The sequence below is a fragment of the Pan paniscus genome, chromosome 16 (assembly GCF_029289425.2).
Source record: "Pan paniscus chromosome 16, NHGRI_mPanPan1-v2.0_pri, whole genome shotgun sequence".
In the NCBI taxonomy this organism is placed as follows: domain Eukaryota; kingdom Metazoa; phylum Chordata; class Mammalia; order Primates; family Hominidae; genus Pan; species Pan paniscus.
In genome coordinates, this window is record NC_073265.2 from 20,265,932 (window position 1) to 20,286,448 (window position 20,517).

The 20,517-nt window shown below is 49.0% G+C and overlaps 1 protein-coding gene across 1 annotated transcript in view; it reads left to right on the plus strand.

Moving 5' to 3' along the window:
* The window catches only part of KLF13 (KLF transcription factor 13), a 146,816-nt gene extending 131,695 nt beyond the window's left edge, over nt 1-15,121 (plus strand). Inside the window, exon 3 of the mRNA XM_034938455.3 lies at nt 14,898-15,121. The gene's annotated coding sequence lies outside the window, so the exon portion shown is untranslated. The remainder of the gene's footprint in view (nt 1-14,897) is intronic.
* Nucleotides 15,122-20,517: the final 5,396 nt, after the last annotated feature.

A 20,517-nucleotide genomic window follows, 5' to 3' on the forward strand; every position in this document is an offset into this window, starting at 1 on the left:
AGTCCCATTTTGTCAAAGTCCCTCTGATGGCAGCACAGATGAGTGGTGTCACTGACTTTGAAGGGATGGACCTGAGTTGAAGCATATGACAAAATGAGCTCCAGCTAGACCTGGGGCAACCCTGGGGGTCTCCCCCAACTCAGGCTGAAGGGAAGCAGAGATATGCTGCAGCCTCTGCCTTTCTTTCCTGGATTTCTCCTTTCTCCAGGGATCCTGTTTCCTTTGATTGGAAAATGGTATAGAGCCCAAGATCTGGGCGCTGGGTATTCTCCTGGCCACTGGAGAGTTGTTGCTCTAGCCTCTCTTAGTGGACAGAGCTAGGACACATATGTATGTGTACTCACCCATTTGTATATCATGTTAGTCTATTTGCATTGCCATAAAAGAATACCTGAGGCTGGATAATTTATAAAGAAAAAAGTTCATTTGGCTCATGGTTCTGCAGGCTGTGCAAGAAGCATGGAGCCAGCATCTGTTTCTGGTGAGGATGTCAAGAAGCTTTCAGTCATGGTGGAAGGAAAAGTGGGAGCTGGTGCATCACATGCCACAGAGGGAGCAAGAGAGAGGGGAGGGGTGTCAGGCTGTTTTCAACAACCACCTCTCGTGTGGACTGACAGCACGAACTCACTCATTACTGTAAGGAGTCACCAAGCCATTCATGGGAGATCTGCCAACATTGGGGATCACATTGGGATCACATCCAAACCATATCATATCCTGTGCCTTTAGTGATTTCTCTCTGTCCCTCTCTTTGTCCACTGAACTAAGCCTGGATTCACACTGATGTCTCAGACTCAAGGCCAGCCCTACAGGACTCATTCCCGCCCCCACTGTTGATCCATAACCCCCCTTCCACACTCGCCACACTGAGACACTGGCTCTAACCACCCAGCATGCCTCCACTTGTTTGTTCAAGCCCAGTGTACCTGTGTGGAAGCTTCGGAATCATTCGCGGGCTCTCACTTGACATGCATGTGCTGAGTAGAGCATTGCTCCCTTTGTCTGCAGGTGTTTCCAGTAAGAACACCGCTTTCCCAACTGACTTAGGCCAGCTCCTCCTCCCACCCCCTCACGGAGGTCATGTTTGTAATTCAGTGAGTGTCTTGTCACAGTCTGTGTTCCATCCTGGGATTCCCCAACCTACGTTGAGGTTTTGTAATTTGCATGCACTAAAAATGAACTCTTTGTAATGTGTACAGTTCTATGGGTTTTGACAAATACAGAGATACTTGTAGCTAGTACTCCAGTAGCAGACAGAGTAGCTCCATTACCCTAAAAACTGTCCTGTGCATCCCCTTTATAATAGCCATCTCCTGATCCTCTGAATCTCATAACCCCTGATGTGTTTTCTGTCCTTATAGTTTCATCTTTTGCAGAATGTCATATGAATGGAATCATATGATATATAGCGTTTTGGGTCTGGCTTCTTTCATTTACGCTATTTCATTTAAAAAAAAAACAGTTTCAGTTTCACCAGAATTTTTAATTATGTGTTTTATCTTTTTGAAAGTAGTAAGCATAGCTAGTTAAAAATCTCCATGTGATATCCTCACTACTTGGGGCTTGTATGGGTCAATTTCTATTGCCTATTGTTTCTACTAGTTTTCGTTTGTGTTGATTTGTCTTCTTGAATGCTTGGTTCTCTTTCATTTTGAGTTGGATATTATGTATGCAAAACTTTATAAAAATACTTTGAAGCATAGGATAATGATATTATTGTTATTATTATTATTGTTATTTTTACAGAGACTTGCTTCTGGCAGGTTCATAGCATAAACATTCTCTTTAATCCAGCTCAGAAATTGAGGTCTCCTGAGCCACACTGATGACTGAAGCCAGGCTGTAGCCCTCATGAGGGTTAATTTTCTTGTTTTCTTAGAGAAGGCAATCTTTTGGTATCCCCATGCAAAGGGTGACACCCACCCCAACTAGTCTTTCTTTTTTTTGTTGTTGTTGAGACGGAGTCTTGCTCTGTCGCCCAGACTGGAGTGCAGTGGCGCGATCTTGGCTCACTGCAAGCTCCGCCTCCCGTGTTCACACCATTCTCCTACCTCAGTCTCCTGAGTAGCTGGGACTACAGGCACCCGCCACCACGCTCAGCTAATTTTTTTTTTGTATTTTTAGTAGAGACGGGGTTTCACCGTGTTAGCCAGGATGGTCTCCATCTCCTGACCTTGTGATCCATCCACCTCAGGCTCCCAAAGTGCTGGGATTACAGGCATGAGCCACCACACCCAGCCTCTTTTTTTTTTTTTTTTCTTAAAGATGGAGTCATGCTCTGTCGCCCAGGCTGGAGTGCAGTGGTGCGATCTTGGCTCAGTGCAACCTCCGCCTCCCGGGTTCAAGTGATTCTCCTGTCTCCCGAACAGCTGGGACTACAGGCACCCACCACCATGCCTGGCTAATTTTTATATTTTTAGTAGGGATGGGGTTTCACCATATTGGCCGGGCTGGTCTCGAACTCTTGACCTCAAGTTATCTGCCTGTGTTGGCCTCCCAAAGTGCTGGAATTACAGGCGTGAGTCACTGAGCCTGGCCCCAACTAGTGTTTCTATTCTTGGTGGGCCCTGAATTCTGCTTTTTGTCCCCTTAACCCTACAAAAGATCTTCATGTTTCTTTGTCACTCTTCCAGCATCAGCAGTCACCTCTAGACTTTAAATAGTCCTAAACAAGGTCATTCTTTATAATCTCGATAATCTCATATCTTTAGCAGATGTTTCTCATATTTTGAGCATTTTTTTTAAGTTGTTGGCTGGATTGATGGGTGGACAGATTAGCTGGGTTGATTCAGATGAGTTTATTCATCCCTCCTGGCAGTGGAGATCGCTGTTTCTCTCTCGGGCAAGCCCTTCCACCAGATCATTGGCCCCTGAGCTCATTCTCCACTGCAGGCTTGGGATGTGGACTTGTTCTTCACTCTGGGGCACTGAGACCCATTTCTGAGCGAGATCCTTGAACTGAATCTGAGGAACGTTCTTGAGGTGTTGTGCCAGATCCCTACTGACTCCAGTAGCGATGGCAACATGTCTAAGAGCTGGAGCCGGCGAATGAGACCTAGGGTTTATTGGGGCACTTCCAGTGGTGGCAAACTAGACAGGAAGATTGCTACCATTTGTAAAAAGCACACAGTTTATGTAGCATTTTCACTTAGCACCCTCCACCTAGCAACCTCTATTTAACCCAGAACAAAGGGCTCCTATCCCCTGTACAGTCTGCATTCCAAGGGATGGGCCAGGGGTTCGGATGTCCTTCATGGATAAGGAGTGAATCTCCAAATTGGCCACTCCTGGATACCTTAACTCAGAACTCTGCCAACACTCTTCTTAGACCATAGGACCATTCTCAGGGTAAGCGCCAGTGATGGCTGTCAGATGCCTCCGTCATACATAGAGGTGACTCACATACCCTGGTGTTCTGTGACTGTGCCGCTGCTGTTTGTGACCAGCACCCCAGAGGAGCTCCGAGGTGGGTCCTGGCATACCTGCTAACTCACCTCCTTCCTGACCTGCATGTGGCCCCACTCAGGGCTTGTTTCTCTTTTTCCAGAAGGTTAATTAATACATAATGTCCAAATTGAAAAAAATAAGTATTTCCACCATTTTATCACATACATTTTGGAATGACATTATAGAATGCTGTTACAGAATGCCATCTCAGGAGTTCAAAGTCAAGGTGGCAATGATGGAGTCATTTCCTAAAGGCTTGGGAGGGAAGCACAGAAGAGAATTCGAAGTCTTACCTTAAAGCCTTTGGATAGCGACATGAGCACAGCATTCCAGTTCACAGCCAGGTTCTGCCCAGGGCCCTCTGCCTCCTCCTCCATCACTGACCTTTCCTGTTTGCCCTTCAGCCTGATGGGGCTTGGCACCCTTAAAGCAGTGGGTGCCTTGGCCACAAAGCACCTGCTACACGGCGGACCAGAATAGCAACATGCGTGCCAGGAATAACCGTGAGCACGGACAAAGCAGGAAAGGGCCCGGGGTTTATTTCAGGAGCTTGGGGGAGGAGCCATAAAACAGACTCAAATGAGCCCTCACCCCCAGACCATCAAAACCACTTTTAAAGCATTTTCCTCCAGGGGACAGGGTTGGTTACTCTTATTCCATCTCCCCTGGGTAGAAATTCTCCTCATGGTGGCAGTGCTGAGGCTCTTACAAAAGGATTTTTAAAAACCTGGTACAAAAAGGAATCTAACTAATGAAGTTGATGATGATGATGATGATTTTTTTGCCCAGGAGGGAGTGCAATGGAGCAATCTCGGCTCACCGCAAACTCTGCCTCCCAGGTTCAAGCGATTCTCCTGCCTCAGCCTCCTGAGTAGCTGTGATTACAGGCATGTGCCACCATGCCCGGCTAATTTTGTATTTTTAGTAGAGATGGGGTTTCTCCATGTTGGTCAGGCTGGTCTTGATCTCCTGACCTCAGGTGATCCGCCCACCTTGGTCTCTCAAAGTGCTGGGATTACAGACATGAGCCACTGCGCCCGGCCTATGAAGTTGATTATTCTTAAAGAAGTTGTTTTTGAATATGATGTGTTTAGTATCTGTGGTGTTATTATATATATATGTGTTTCTGTCCACGGTTCCTGGCTTGTAACTCCCATAGCCTGTGTTAGGGTCTTTTGTTATAACGTTGGGTGCTTTAGGGCTCAGGAAACAGAATCTCTCTGGTCTTCTCCTGACCTCCTTTTACCTGCCCCAAGACAGGACTCTATTCCTCCTGCACCTTTCTGATTGTGGGTCACCAGACCCTCCCCAGAGGGAGTCCTGCCCTATACCTTGGGAGATGGAATGCTGATGTCACGGAGCTGCCATCAAAACCCAAAAGGAGGCTGGGCGCAGTGGCTCACGCTTGTAATCCCAGCACTTTGGGAGGCCAAGGCGGGCGGATCACGAGGTCAGGAGATTGAAACCATCCTGGCTAACACAGTGAAACCCCCTCTCTACTAAAAATACAAAAAATTAGCCGGGCGTGGTGGCGGGCGCCTGTAGTCCCAGCTACTCGGGAGGCTGAGGCAGGAGAATGGCGTGAACCCGGGAGGTGGAGCTTGCAGTGAGCCGAGATCATGCCACTGCACTCCAGCCTGGGCAATAGACCGAGACTCCATCTCAAAAAAAAAAAAAAAACCAAAAAAAACCCCAAAAAAAAAACAAAACCCAAGAGGACTGGGTTCGGGAGCTTCCCGAGAGCTGAACACGCGGAGGTTCCTGGAGGGTGGCACCCAGGGAGGGCATGGAAACTCCGTGCCCCTTCCCTCGATTTCATCCTATGCATCTCTTCATCTGTAGTCTTTGTAATATCCTTTATAATAATAAATATTATATATAATAGTAAACGTGTTTCTTACTGAGTTCTGTGAGCTGCTCCAATAAACTAATAGAACCCAGAGAGGGTTGTGGGAACTCTAACTTGAAGCTGGTTGGTCAGAAGTTCCAGAGGCCTGGACTTGCACCTGGCGTCTGGGAGCCGGGCAGTCCTAAGAGAGGATCTGCCCCACTTTCCAGGTAGACAGTGTGGGAGTTGAAGTGGAGGACACCCAGCTGGTGTCTGCTGCCTGGTGTGTAGGAGAAACCTCCACGCCTTTGGTCACAGAAGTCTTCTTCTGTGATGATGGTTGTGGTGGTGTGAGAGCAGAGGAAAAACACAACTGAGAGAGTTTTTCCAAAACAGTATCATTGCTCATTCCTATTTTCCGGTAGGAAATGTATGGGTCAGGCGTGTTCCTCCAACTGCTTGCTCGTGACAAAGGAGAATAAACTGCTGGGCTTTATTTGATAATAAACAAAGCATCAAGCCCAGCCTTCCAATTTTATTACTGTTGGGTGTAGCACAAGTAGGTTATGGATTCCAGATTATGAATTACTGATCAAAAACTGCAGTAAAATCTAGAACTACAGAATTAACTCACTGGTTAAGATACTAGATTTGAAAGGAGAAATAAATAATTGGTTGGCTACAGGCAACTTACTTTTTTTCTCCTGGGTGAGAAGAATAAAACATGAAAAACCCTGATGTGGACACAGCACGTGGCCAACCAGGGGTCTCTTCTTCCACGGTGCTCACCATGCAGGTGTCCAGCTCTCACCTCACTGCTTAGGGCAAAGCATTTTCTGCAAACGTGGGAACTCTGATAGCAGCTGTTCCTTGGACTGGCAGGAAATATTCTATGCTTCGCTGGTTCCTACCCCTGAACCAGCCTCTGAGGTGCTCCTGCTGGTCCTGGGAGGTCAACAGCAGACAGGCTGGGGCTCCCGCCTCTCCTCCTCCAGAAATCCTCCTTCCGTTCTGCTGCCGAAGTGCTCAGGTGAGGGCTGCTGAGCTCATCAGAGCAGGGGACACGTGGCTCAAACACCCTCACCCACCCCACAGAGAACTCCAGTTCCAGTGACTGGGATGAGTTATGGAAACCTGGAAAGTCAAAAACACAGAGCACAAATCTGGAACTGATGAGTGTTGGGACTTTGTTGAGACAGTCCATGGAGGAAGGCGAGCTAGCACAGTGGGAGCCATCAGTGGCCTCATGCTGCCCAGCTCTAAGGGCAGGGAGGCAGGGACAGACTTGAGTGCAGGAGGGCCATGCTGTCTCCTGCAGTAAAGCCTGGTGGGGACAAGGACTGCTCTGGTCACATTTCCTTCCCTTCATGGCCCCTGCACTGTTTGTGACAATAGGGTGGACACGAAGGGGCCATGGAGGATGGTGCCCGCCTAGCTCTGATGACCTGAGGGCTGGCCAGCACCACCAGCTACTGATGAATGGCCCCTCGTCACTTCTGGCTTCCTGTCCCTCTGCTGGCTTGTCCAGGACAAGTGCAGATTTAGGGACTCGGCCAAGTTACCCTGCAGCCTGGCTTGGCTCCTTCCTCCCTGTGTGACCCTGGGCAGATGATCTTATCCCTTCTGAGCCTCATCCACAAAGCTGCATTGGTGATCCTCCCCGTCAAGGATGTGAGAGTGGCCAGGCTGTGTCACGACAGCCCTGGGCTCACTGTAGGAGCCCCCAGACCCAGGGGAAAGTGGCCACCACCCTGGCTCTTATTGTCCCTGTTCCTTCTTGTCACAGCAGCGCCTATGCTAACTTTCCTGCCTTCTGTACCACTAAGGGAGGACACTGGGCTGTGTTATTCCTGGACAAATCCACAACACTTAGTGAGCCCAGCACAAAGCAGTCCTCAGGCAGTTTGTGGAAGGAGTGCACGTCCTATCTGCTGGGGTGCCCCTTTGTCCCCTTCTCTGTCTGAGTAGATCAGGGCCCTGTGCAGCCCTCACCTCCACTGAGAAGTCTTCCTTCCTGGGCAGTCCCTGCCTGGGGCAGAGCTGAGCCCTGGTGCTTTGTGGAGCTCCTCCCAGGGCACTCCCAGACACTCCCTGGGAATTGCATGGCAGGGAGTCACCTCTGTTCCCCGGGCAAGGGGCATGCCCAGGCTCAGGCTGCTTACCCAGCTCACCTGGGCGCAGAGGAAGGCTTCTCTTCTGCACCAAAGGAAAGGGTGCTAATCACACCATCGACTGAGCCTTCAAAGGCACAGGGGCAAATCAAGATCCTGGCACCCAGGAACCAAACACCTGAGGGAGGAGAGGAGGCACAGGTGAGGCTGACCAGGACAGAGGGCAGAATGTGAGCTCAACCTCCAAGAGGAAGGGAGTAGGGGGAGGCATGAGACAGGGGAGGCTCCTGGGAGGAGGAACACATGGCACAGGCCTGTGCAAACATGCCATGGGGCATGGCGGGATTCTGTGCTTCCATGCATGTGCCTAACTCAGATGTGGAAAACCCCATGTACAAGGAACAGACAGCTACTTGGGCTGCTCCAGGTACGTTTGTGGGGGCTACTGCATGGGCACCGGAAAAATGGACATGGTATGCTCCTGTCTCAGGTAACTGAATCCATTTGCTGGTGGAATGGAAAACCATGCAACCTGTTTAGATCACTGTTTGGCAATTTCTAATAAAGTTAAGTACACACTTCTCATCCTGTGACCCAGCAATTTTACTCTATGTATTTTTTTTTTTTTTTTTTTTTTGAAACGAAGTCTTGCTCTGTAGCCCAAGCTGGACCTTTGCCTCTGGGTCTCAAGCCATTCTCGTGCCTCAGCTTCCCCCGTAGCTGGGATTACAGGCGTGGGCCACCATGCCCGGCTAATTTTTTTTTCTTTGAGACGGAGTCTTGCTCTGTTGCCCAGGCTGGAGTGCAGTGGCACGATCTGGGCTCACTGCAACCTCCGCCTCCCAGGCCAAGCAATTCTCTGCCTCAGCCTCCTGAGTAGCTGGGATTACAGGGGCCCACTGCTACGCCCAGCTAATTTTCGTATTTTTAGTAGAGACGGGGGTTTCACCATCTTGGCCAGGCTGGTCTTAAACTCCTGATCTTGTGATCCACCTGCCTTGGCCTCCCAAAGTGCTGGGATTACAGGCGTGAACCACCGCGCCCGGCCCTGGCTAATTTTTTTGTATTTTAGTAGAGATGGGGTTTTACCATGTTGCCCAGGGTGGTCTGGAACTCCTGAGCTCAGGTGATCCGCCCGCCTCAGCCTCCCAAAAGTGTTGGGATTACAGGTGAGAGAGCCTCCGCGCCCGGCCCACTCTATGTATTTATCCAGAAGAACTGAAAGCCTGTGTCTACCAAATGCTCACAAATGTTCATAGCAGCTTTATTCCCAAACTGGAAATAACCCAAATGTCCATTAAAAAGAAAACAAACACAAATGGTGGTGTGGCCAATGCAATAGGAGACTATTCATCAAAAAACATTACAAACTGCTGAAACCCACAACAATCACAATGAATCTCAGAAACCTCAGGTTGAGCAAATGAAAACTGACTAGAAACGGCACATGCTGCATGAGGTTTATACAGAATAAATCTAAAGTGAGCACACCTGTGCAATCGCTGCTTCTGAGGGCAGGGGGCAGTGGGAAGGGCAGGAGGGTCTCAGGGGTGGTGGGAATGTTCTGTATCTTGGCTGTGGTGATGACCTGGGGGGTGTCTTTGCCAAAATTAATCAGACTATACTTTGATATTTGTGTATTTTACTGTATATAAAATACACCTCAATAAAATTAATTTTATTGGAAAACACTGCAGATTTGAAGGTGAAATTTCTTACTTAGGTAGCCATATTGTAGACTCACAGCAGTGCATCAGGTTTTCCAGAACTCCGGAGCCACCTGACAGGTATGGAGCTCCTTGACTAAACGTGAGCCAGGCCCCCTGGAGAAAAGTCCCTGGAGAAGGGACCCGGCCATGTTATCCCAGATGCCTACTGCCCATGAGCCTGTGGCTTTTCTCTAGGGTGACTGTGCCCTGGGGCAAAAAGAGTTGTTCTAACAAATGTCTCCTCCTCAATTACGGCAGGGGAAAGGAACGCCTTGATAATCCGGTGATTACCTGGCACTGGCTCTGAGATGTCACCGATTTGGGGGACTTCAAGACACTACCGTGGCCCAGCAGTCAAAGTGGGGGCTTATGGAGGTCAGATGATAAAAAGTGTTTGGTCCCAGGTGTGAATTTCCATGGGACGGTGTCTGCGGGCTCTCCGGGGGTCATGTCTCCCATTTCTGAATGTACAATTGAAATAGTTCCACTCGGCAACCAGCAGAGCCCCCACAGAGCCCCCACATTGGCTCTTCTGCCACGGAGTGAATGCCATTTTGGTAGAAAGTGGAAAGAAAGGGAAAGTGGAAAGAAAGGGAATTTTCCCTCCCTACTTCAATAGTAAATCAAAAGTAATTAACCCCACATCCTAGGGGAGTTGCAGAGATTAGCGCCACTATCAACTACTCGAGAGATTTCAGGGTGGAAGTTCCTATTATGTCTCTGCTTCCCTGGCCTGCTTAACCTCTACTGAAGACAGACGCGTCTTGGGGAAATACAGTGCTCCAGAGTGAAGGTAACCAGCTGGTGACTCCAATTGCAGCTGCTGTTCTGGATGAAGCTTCCTTTTTTTTTTTGAGACTGGGTCTCACTCTGTTGCCCAGGCTGGAGTGCAGTGGTGCAACCTAGGCTCACTGCAACCTCCGCCTCCTGGGTTCAAGCAATTCTCCTGTCTCAGCCTCCCGAGTAGCTGAGATTACAGGCACATGCCACTATGCCCAGCTAATTTTTGTATTTTTAGTAGAGATGGGGTTTCATCATGTTGGCCAGGCTGGTCTCAAACTCCTGACCTCAGGTAACCCACCCACCTTGGCCTCCCAAAGTGCTGGGAATACAGGTGTTAGCCACGGCGCCTTGCCTGAAGCTTCTTCATTGGGAGCCACAGTTGCAGCCCCGCAGCACTGAGAGTTGGCTCTTAATCTCTATGTCAATTTCCAGGAACACCAGAAACAGTCTGCTCATGTCTAGGGCACCCACAGCACCCCTTCCCAGTTTGCCTCAGGGTTATGCCAGTTTTCCTGCTCTCTCTGCCATGATAGCATCCACAGAGATGCCACAGAAAACCATAGTGGGCCACACCATTGACACTATGCTGATTGGTCCTGATGGGACAGGAGTAGCAAGTACATTAGGATCCTTTGTTTCGGGATCTTTGGGGAGTTGATTGGTGTTGATTTTCTTCCTGGAAACCTCCATGGCGTCTTTGTCCGAGTTCTCGTCCTGCATCTGGGAAGAATGAGGTACGCAGACAAGTGAAGGGTGAAGAAGAAGAAGAACTTTATTTAGTATTAGAACAGCTCAGAGAAGACCCACAGTGAGTAGCTCCTCTCTGCAGTTGGTCATCCCATCATCTCTCCGGCCTCTGGCTGACCGTCCTCTGTCCTGCTCTGGCTGAGAGCAGGGCTGTTATGGACCTCAGAGGGGAGGAAGTGCATGTTGACTGGTCCACTGGTGGACATGGGTGGGCCAGAGGAGGCACCACGAGTCCCCACTCTGGTCCATGGGACTGGTAGCCGGGCCCCAGCCTTCAGGCCCTCCTTGACCTGAAGGTGGGGTCTTACAGGGACCCCCCGCCCCCGACTTCTGCCCAGGCCTTCCGTTGCCATTCGTGGCCCCAGGGCTTGGCCCCAACCCAGCTTCGAGATTGGAGCAGGTGCCAGAGAGGAGAGGGGCCAGGCAGTGGAAGCAGACACCCCTGAGCCTGCAGGGATGGAGGATGGGGGCCGAGGCTACAGGCTGCAGAGATGCCCCCGTCCTGCACCTGGGAGGGCTGCGGCTGCACCTGGAGAGCTCCCGCCCCACCAACTTGGAAGGGGCGGGGGTCCTGCTTGTCCCTAGCGCCTTCCTGCTCTGTGGAGTGGGAGGGCCAGGTCTGTAGCCGCCGCTCAGGCAGCTGCACCCAGGAGGGCAGCTCCTACCTGCTCCTGCCCCCCTCCAAGAGCACAGGGAGGCTTGGAAGCACAGCTACAGTTGGGACGGCTGTAGCCTTGTCCAGGAGGGCGGGGCTCCTGCCTTCTTCGAAGCACAGGAGGCCTGGGTCTGCAGCTGTGGGTTGGGCGGCCACAGCGACTTTCAGGGAGCTTCTGCCCCAACTCAGAAGCGCAGGGCTCCCACCAGCTCCATGGAGTGTGCAGCCCCAGCCACCTCCCTTCTGCAGCCAGTGTGATGGCAGCAGCCACTGCCATCACCTTGGTAAGACACAAAAGTAGGAGATGAACCCCATAAATGCTCAGGGGCTTACCCACTTGGTGAAGTGGCTGAGGATCCTGTGGAGCATTTCAGGACACCCCAAGAAAGTGAAAGATAAGTGGTCATACCCCAAAATGAGGCATGATGCTTGCTGAGACTTTTTGCATTTTGAAGGCATCCTATACATGATTTGGGGGTGCTATCCCAATGCATTGACCAGGGTGACTTTGAGACTACTAGTTGCAGGTGGGGTCCCCTGGGCCTCATCACCCAACAGATTCAGTGGTGCTCAAGTGTTTGTGGCCAACAGCAACATAGCAGAGAGCTCCAGGAGGTGAACTGTAGTATTGAACTCCATATTCTGGAGCAAACCCATGCCTTCTTCTATATATACATTCTGCTTTCTAAAAAGCAGCTCCTGGCATACTCCTGGGTCCTGGTAAGGACTGAACAGATGACCGGGGACATCAGCTGACTCTGCAATACTAAGCTGGCCATCAAAGACTGGGTGTTACTCGACCCGCCCATCCATAAGGTTGGGCACACGCAGCTGTAAGCTGTCATCAAGTGAAGATCGGGTATGAGAGGATGGGTTGGAGAAAATCCAGAAGGCACGTGTCAGTGTGTGAACAGGTGGCTGAGACCCCTGTGACATGCACTCCTGCTTGTGTTGACTCCTCTCTCAATCTGTCTGTGGCTCACAGAAACTCCCGTGACCAAATGGCTGAGACCAGACTTCAGATGGTTATCTGGGATAGTGGGTACCAGCTGAGAGTGGGCCCTGGGAATTCTGGAGTGTCCTTGGAAGATGGCAGGGAAGGGAAATTGTCCCAGTGGATGGAACAGAACAAATGGCTCTCGCTTTTCTGGACCGAAAGACAGCCAGAAGAATTAACCTACACTAGTGATTCTCAGCAGTGGGTGCTCTCCAGTTCCAGTTCCCAGGGACATTTGGCAATGTCTGGAGACATTTTCGATTGCCATAACTAGGTGGGGGTGCTACTGGCATCCAGTGAGTGGAGGTCAGTATATTAGTCATGGTTCTCCAGAGAAGCATAACCAATGGAATATAGAGAGATACACAAAAACAGATTTATTATGAGGGGTTTGGTTACATGATTGGGGAGGCCGAGAAGTCCCATGAGCTGCACCTGCAAGCTGGAGGCCCAGGAAAGCCCCTGATGTAGCATCAGTCTGAACCCAAAGCTCTGAGAACCAAGGAGGCCAATGGTGTAAGTCTGGTCTCAGTCTGAGGGGTGGAGAGCCAGCAGAAGGGCAGGAGAAGATGGATGTTTCAGTTCAAGCAGAGAGTGTAAACTCAACCTTCCTCTAGGGGCCTTTTTGTTCTATGTGGGCCCTTAACGATTTGGATGAGGCCCACTCACATTGCTGAGAGCCATCTTTACTCAGTCTATGGATTCAAATGCTAACTTCTTCTGTAAACACCCTCACACACACCCGGAGATAATGGCTTACCAGCTAGCTGGGCATCCCTTAACCCAGTCAAGTTGACACGTAAAACTAACCACCACAGTCAGCTAGTGATGCTGCTGAACATCTTACAATGCACACAGGACTGTTCCCTACAGAAAAGAATGATCTGTCCCCAAATTTCAATAGTGCCACTATTGAAAAACCATGATTTACACTGATTCATGGGCAGGTGAAAACAATTTGACTAGATGCTCAGGAACTTGGAAAGAACAGGATTCCAAGGTTGGTGACAAGGAAGCATGGTAACAGATGTATGTACGGGAAGGTGGGGTAGGATGTATGTGGATGGATCGCTCAGAAGGTGTAAAAAGACTGGAGATATTTGGGTGGCATGTTTATGCTCACCAGGAGCTCCCTGTGCAGAGGAGGCTCTTGAGACTCAGGTGGACAAGAAAGCATGCTCTGTGATGCTAGCTGACCCTCCCACCAGCCATCCTGATGTTTATTCAATGCGCCCAGGACCATGATTACAGGGATGGAGGCTGTGAATGAGCACAATGACATGAATTTTCTCTTGCCAAGGCCAGCCTGGAGGCCACCACTGCTTTGCTGGAGTGATCTTCTGACAGCCTCCCCTGTGGTGCATTCCTGGGGAGGGCCAGCCAGATTCCTGTTGGCCAGCTGGACCCCTTCATAAAGGAAAATAATTTTCCCTCACTGGAATAGGTGTGCCCTGGATTCAGATTTGCTTTCCCTGTCTGCAATGCTGCTGCCAAAAGCCACTATCGTGGACTTAAAGAGTGCCTTATTCATCGCTGTGGTATTCTACACAGTGTTACTTCTGATGAAGAATTTCAATTTTAAAGCAATGAGATCATGCATAAGGATTTCACTTACTCCACATCCCACTGACCCAGAAGCAGCTGGCTTGATAGTGCTGTGGTCCTGCCTAGTGAAGACTCAGTTAGTATGCCAGCAGGGAGACAGCTCCCTGAAAGGTCGGAGTTCTACCTTACAGATGGAGTTTGGGATTTGAATCAGCAACTGCCATATGGTCTGCCATATGGTGGTCCCATGGCCAGAACACATGGTCTGGGAAACAAGAGGTGGGCATATGAGGAGCTCTTGTCACTATGAAGCCTTGTAACCAAGAATCTGTACCTGCCCCTGCCCCATACCTCGTAACCAAGAATCTATACCTCCCCTGCTCCACACCTTAGCGCTTTTCTGTTTTGTAGTTCTTACTTCCCCAGGGAGCTTCCCAACAGGCAGCACAGTGATTTCGCTGAACCTGGAGCTGAGACTTGGCCATTTTGGGCTTCTGAGCTAGGCGAATCAATGCAAAGAAGGTCGTTACTCTATTGGCTGGGTGACTGAGTTGTTGCTACGTAATGGGGGCCAATAAATGATGTCTGAAATCTAGGGGACTCTTTGGGGTGCCTTTAATTTTGTCCACATCCAAAAATAAGTTAATGGTAAATGATGGCATTGAACAAAAGGGCTTGTGAGGACTCAGAATCTACAGGAATGAAAGTTTGGATTGTCCTTCAGGTAAAGAATCCCAACAAGCTGAAGTCTGCCTGAGAGCAAAGCCAACATGGAATGGTTATGGAAGAAGGTAGTTTCAAATACCAACAGTGCTCTGTGGCCAGCTTCAGTTCCAGGGGGCCTGCAGTAGGGAGGCATATTTGCCTATCTTTCTTCTTGCTCAGTGTGCGTGTACACACACATACATGTACGTTCATACATGCATACATGCATATATATGCATGTGTGTAGGTGGGTCAAGACACATAAAGACTTGCTCATTCCTTTTGCTTCCAGTTTCTCTCAATGTTTTCTTAGCAGCAGCTCTTCACTTGCTAGCTGCAGTTTGTTTCAATTTCATTTTTCCCCCCACAGGAAAGAAGCGGCCAAATCACAGCCTCTACTGAGACACCGGCAACCCCTCCCTGGTGATCTGAGCCTAGCACTGTGAGCCTCCTCCTCTGGCCTCCTGAGGCACAGGCACCAGCTGGGAAGAGCTCCCTTTTCAAAGGTCTGACCTCAATGCGGTGGAGCCCCGCCCTATCTGCCTGTGGATTTTAACAACATGCCCTCTTTGCTTTGCCCCTGACCCTGTGAGGAAGCTGCTTCCTGTATGTTCTCTCCGTGGGACGTGTATGTCTCCTTTTTGTGTTTTTTAGGCTTCCAATACCTGCTTGACTAGTTTCCTATATTAAATTCTCTGTCAAAATAACTGAGGTGACTTTTGCTTTTCTAAATAATACACGGATTTTTTGATTTGGTGGGGAAACTTCAAGAGCCTTGAGTCACTTTTTACAGAACAGAAACCTGGGGCGAGATGGTGAGATGCCTTCCTCAAGGTCAATTCTGGGGCCAGCCCAATCCAGGGTTCCTACCACCATCCTATATAGTCTTCTAAGCACGTTTCAAAGCTTCAAATGCAGTATTTTGTCTTTCATATGGGATTCTCTGCTTGTCCTGAACAAACTAAGAACAGTTTCCTGTTTCCTCGTGTAGAAAAACATTAGAGCCAGAAACGGATGGTCCCATTGGCCTTAACAGGATTCCATGGGTATGTAGTGGCCATGGCTCCAGCAAATCCCACAGCCCCGCCAGGTATCTTTCCTGTCCTTCTCCCATCTGTGCTAACTCACCCCCCACCTGGAGCCAGATGGACTTGTGTGTCACCATCCCCTAGACTCTGAGCTCCTCCTGGGCAGGGGCCTTGCCCATTCCTCAGGATGACAATGTACTCTGATGCTGGGAGCACAGACCCTCATGTAAGACACACCTGAGCTGGAATCCTGGCTTTACGACTTACCTCGCCAAACCTTACTTTTCTTGTCTACAACACAGAGATTTTGCTATCTCACAGGGTTGCTGCATGGATTGAATTCCACTAGGCACAGAATGTGCCACCCCCCAATGATGCCTATTCAGTGCGTGAGACCCTGTCATTACCTCCTCCATCACTGTCCCAGTGCATGGCACACAGTGGGTTGGGACTGAGTCCTGGGTGCATCACACCTTCTTTAGATAGGCCTGTGGCCTGGACCCCACCCACAGCCTCCTGAGGGGGCTTCTTTCTTTTACAGAGGCAGCGCCTCTCCTCCATAGAAGAGCACTCACAGATAAAAATTCACGGCAAAATCCTCCTCCTCCTCCTCTATGCTCCCAGCTGCCATTCTCTTGCTTATGGTTGCAACCTCTGGTGAAGACATGTTAAGGACAACCCTATTCAGCTTTTGATATGGTTTGGCTGCGCCCCCACCCAAATCTCATCTTGAATTGTAGCTCCCATAATTCCCTTGTGTTGTGGGAGGGACCTGGTGGGAGATAATTGAATCATGGAGGCGGGTTCCCCCATACTGTTCTCGTGGTAGTAAGTCTCATGAGATCTGATGGTTTTATAAGGGGTTTCCCCTTTCACTTGGCTGTCATTCTCTCTTGCTTGTTGCCACGTAAGATGTGCCTTTTGCATTCTGCCGTGATTGGGAGGCCTCCCCAAACACGTGGAACTGTGAGTCCATTAAACCTCTTTTTCTTTAGAAATTACCCAGTCTCAGGTATGTCTTTATCCGGAGTGTGAAAACAGGCTAAATACAGCTTTCATCCAGATAGAATGTGTCATGGTCATTTTAGAAAGGAGAGAAACTATTTTCCTCTTATATGAATGAAACTTGGCCAGGCGTGCTGGCTCGCGCCTGTAATCCCAGCATTTTGGGAGGCTGAGGCAGGTGGATCACTTGAGGTCAGGAGTTTGAGACCAGCCTGGCCAACAACAGAGTAGTGAAAACCTGTCTCTACTAAAAATACAAAAAAAAAAAAAAAAAAAAAAAAAGATTAGCTGGGCATGATGGTGCGCACTTGTAATCCCAGCTACTCAGGAGGCTGAGGTGGGAGAATATCACTTGAACCTGGGAGGCAGAGGTTGCACTGAGCCAAGATCACGCCACTGCCTGGGTGACAGAGAGCTAGACTCCGTCTCAAACAAACAAAAAAAGAGAATGAAATGGTGACAACTGGGTTTACATCTCATCTGGCTGGGAAAACACTTAAAACAAAACAAAACTGGTATGGATGGATGTCTGATATAGTCCTCTTCCTCTTGGCAATAAAGCTTTTCTTAGATGGCATTTTACCAAGAACACAGGAGTCAGTGGGCAAATAATTGGACCAACCAATACTTTACAAACATGTTAATTTTATTGAGTAGGCATCAAAGCTTCTCTCTGTGTCAGGTAATGGAGAAGCCATGTCACACAGATTACAGAGCTATTTTTACTGAAATAATCTTTCATAAAAGAAAGAAATTAAATACAATTCTTCTATAAAAAGTGCAGTAGTCATTACTGGAAGTTTTCCAAAATGAAAGCAAGATTTACTACATATTGCAAAAACTGGTTTAGTGCTTTAATACTTTACAAAGTAATATCCCAACCACAGAAGACAGCTCTTACAATGGGTTTCTTCTCCAAGAATGGACCGGATTGAAAAGGATATTTGCATTGAATTGGAATTAATACCTGCAGGTAGAAAGGGGTTCTGCACAACTGGGTCAAAGTAATATGATTGACGACCTACTTTTGCCTCAGTGTTTTCCTTTGTCCACAGTAATCAAAGAAAATGGGAGAAATAAAGCAACATATATCACCCAAAAATCAGTCAAAGAAACCAAAAAAGAAAAAAGAAAGAGGAACATTCACTGACTTCATTAGGCCAAACGCACGTTTAATGGAACAAAGCAAACACAGGGTGAGGATGGTCCCTTGTTACAATTAACTTCAACAATCCTTAGTTAAAACAAGGCCAAATTCTCAAAGGTGATGGTGAATGGAGTTCAAACTCCGTAGATGAGGCAGTAACAGGTCACTAAGGAGCTTAGTCCCTCTGTGGACCCAGCTGAGCCTGCTCCTTGCTCCTAACAGCACCTTTACTTGTAGGACTAAGAGCCCAGCCTTTCCCACCTGGGGGCCCAGGGAAGACAAGCTCCTACTGAATGGTGACTGGCTCTGTCAGAGGTGGGGCTTGCCTCTGTGTGTACAGGGGCTGGAGGTCACAGCTGATCTCCAACACATGCTCATGGTGAGTTTCCTAGTTTTGGTCCTAAGTTAGTGGAGACAAGCTGCCCCACTCCCCACTGCCAAGTCATCATTCCATATCAGGCGTTTGGATTCCATTCCTGCAAGCGGGAAGAATGTGTGCAAAGAGCTGGACAGTCCATAGGGCCTGGGAGACCTTCATGGACACCTGCCATGGAGAAAGTTTGCATGGGCCAAGGGGGCAGGCTCTTGGGAAGCACACACTCCCTCCCTGAGTGCTGGCAGGAGCAGGCCTCCAGTCTGTTTGGGCAGCAATGAAAGGGACACTGTTTATTTGGCAATTCAAGCACAGGAATGCACATGTGTGGGCCCACTCACTGCTGGCTGGACAGCTGCAGAGAGGGCGTCACGATGGAGACCTTATGCCCCCTCCCACGAGGGACCTGAAAATATGGCATCAAGAGAAATGACAGCAAAACCACAGAAGTGGATTAAACAGAAGGACAAAGCCTTTAACCAGGCCACAGTAGGACAAAAGTCCCATAAGAAGCTTGTAACAGTATTTTGCCAACAACTCTTAGAAGAAAACGCATTTGGCCAAAGGACCTAGAAGTAAACACCAAAGTTAGGTAGTTGTGAAAATCATCTGGCAGGGGCAGGAAGGTCATCAGAGGACCCATGCCTCCCCTGCTGTGGGTGAGGCCACCTGCCAGCACTGGAGGGCCACCGTGCTGGGGCCTGGGCCCAAGGAGGTGTGTGTTGCTTGGCTCTGTGGTGTCAAGGCCCTGACCTTCCAGTGCACCTCCACCAGTGGCCAATGGGGATACCCAGGGGCCTTGGCTCTCTGGCCCTGCTGCTTCCAAATTTGTCAATGCAGTTACCCAGCCCTGAGCCGGTTAATGTTTGTGACAAGCTCCTCTTCCTCTGCAGCCTTGCTTTGGTGGCTGGAGGATGAGTCCTTCTAATGGTCAGGTGGACTTTCCCCGGGCTGGGCCACCTGCTGCCACCCGTGTTGAACTGGGAAGGACTGGGAGACACCTAAAGACTGATTACAAAGGATTCTCTGGAATGGTCCAGGTCTACAGTGACCTCATGCAGTGATGGGAACCCACTACTGTGCATCTGGCTACAAGAGCTACCTGCAGAAAACTGTCTTCATCCCAGCTGGTTCCAAAATGCTCCCCTGCGAACAGTGAGCCTCATATTTGTGAGGTGGGGCTAGCGGCAGGGCAGGCATTCACTTGTCTGTGAACAGAAGCCACCGCTGCTGCCCGGTGTATCTAACCATCTTGTACCCATAGGAGCCAGGTCACTGGGTCAGCTAAAGTTCTCACAATAATAGAACCTAGATTTGATGAAAGCTGAAATTGACATTTTCTGGCCTCTTAATAGTTTTCAATTTACTGATTTAATTTCCTTTTTTCAATAAATACTTATCCAGTGCCTAATATGTGTCAGGCACTGTTGTAGGCACCAGGATACAGCAATGAGCAGGACATATAAAAGTTCCTGCCCACATGGAGCTTACAGTCTATGGGAGATGGGGAGGCAAGAATCAAATAAATGGATGAATGATTAACATCTGCAGCACTCAGATGGTGATAGGTGCACAAGAAGAAGATGCAGAGAGGTGGGTAGGGAGGGAGGGTGGGGTGTGTTGTCCTTTTAAATAAGTCAGGGAAGGCCTCGTTGAAAGGTGACATTGGAGCAAAGACTGGCAGGTAGTGAGGGGTGAACCATGTGGCTCTCTGGGGGAGAATGTTCAGGTAGAAGGAATGGCATCTGCAAAGGCCCTGAGGCAGGAGGGTGCCTGTGACTAGAAATGGCAGGAAGGCCTACGTCCCAGGGCAGAGCAGCAGGCAGAAGTAGTACTGGGATGGGAGAGGCCTTTGTAAGGACCTGGCTTTTCCTCTGCCATGGGAGGCTGTTTCTTCGTTTAAAGGAGCACTCCTGTGTCTGCAGATAAATTCTAAAACAGCTGGTTTCACTCATTTGTCCTCATTAAATAGGTTGCTTTGGTCTTGAATAAATTCAGCCTATATTTACTCTTAAAACCAAATGGTACTCTTCGCCTTATGTTAAACTAACAAATTATGTATATATATATCCTTGATATGCTCTTTGGGAGGAATAAAAAGATGTAAGCAATGTGCATCATTCTGTATGTACATAATTAGGATTAGTGAGGCCCCCTTTTTTGGCAAGATTAAAATAGCAAAAATGCAATTTTCAACAAATTATTTGGCAAAATAAATAGAAACAGTAACATTACTAGCATGGTTGGAGATGATGGCTTCAGTGCTATTCTGCAATTACGTGTGTCTTCGGCTCAGCCTGGTGGGGCCAAGTTCTTCATACTGCACAGACTGCACATAACTGTTGTTCCCAAGGGGTCCCTGCAGGGCATCTCCCTCGCTCTTTTCTGCTGGGGGTGCAGTGGGGAGGAATAATAGATCTTTTGGCAAAGAAGGGAC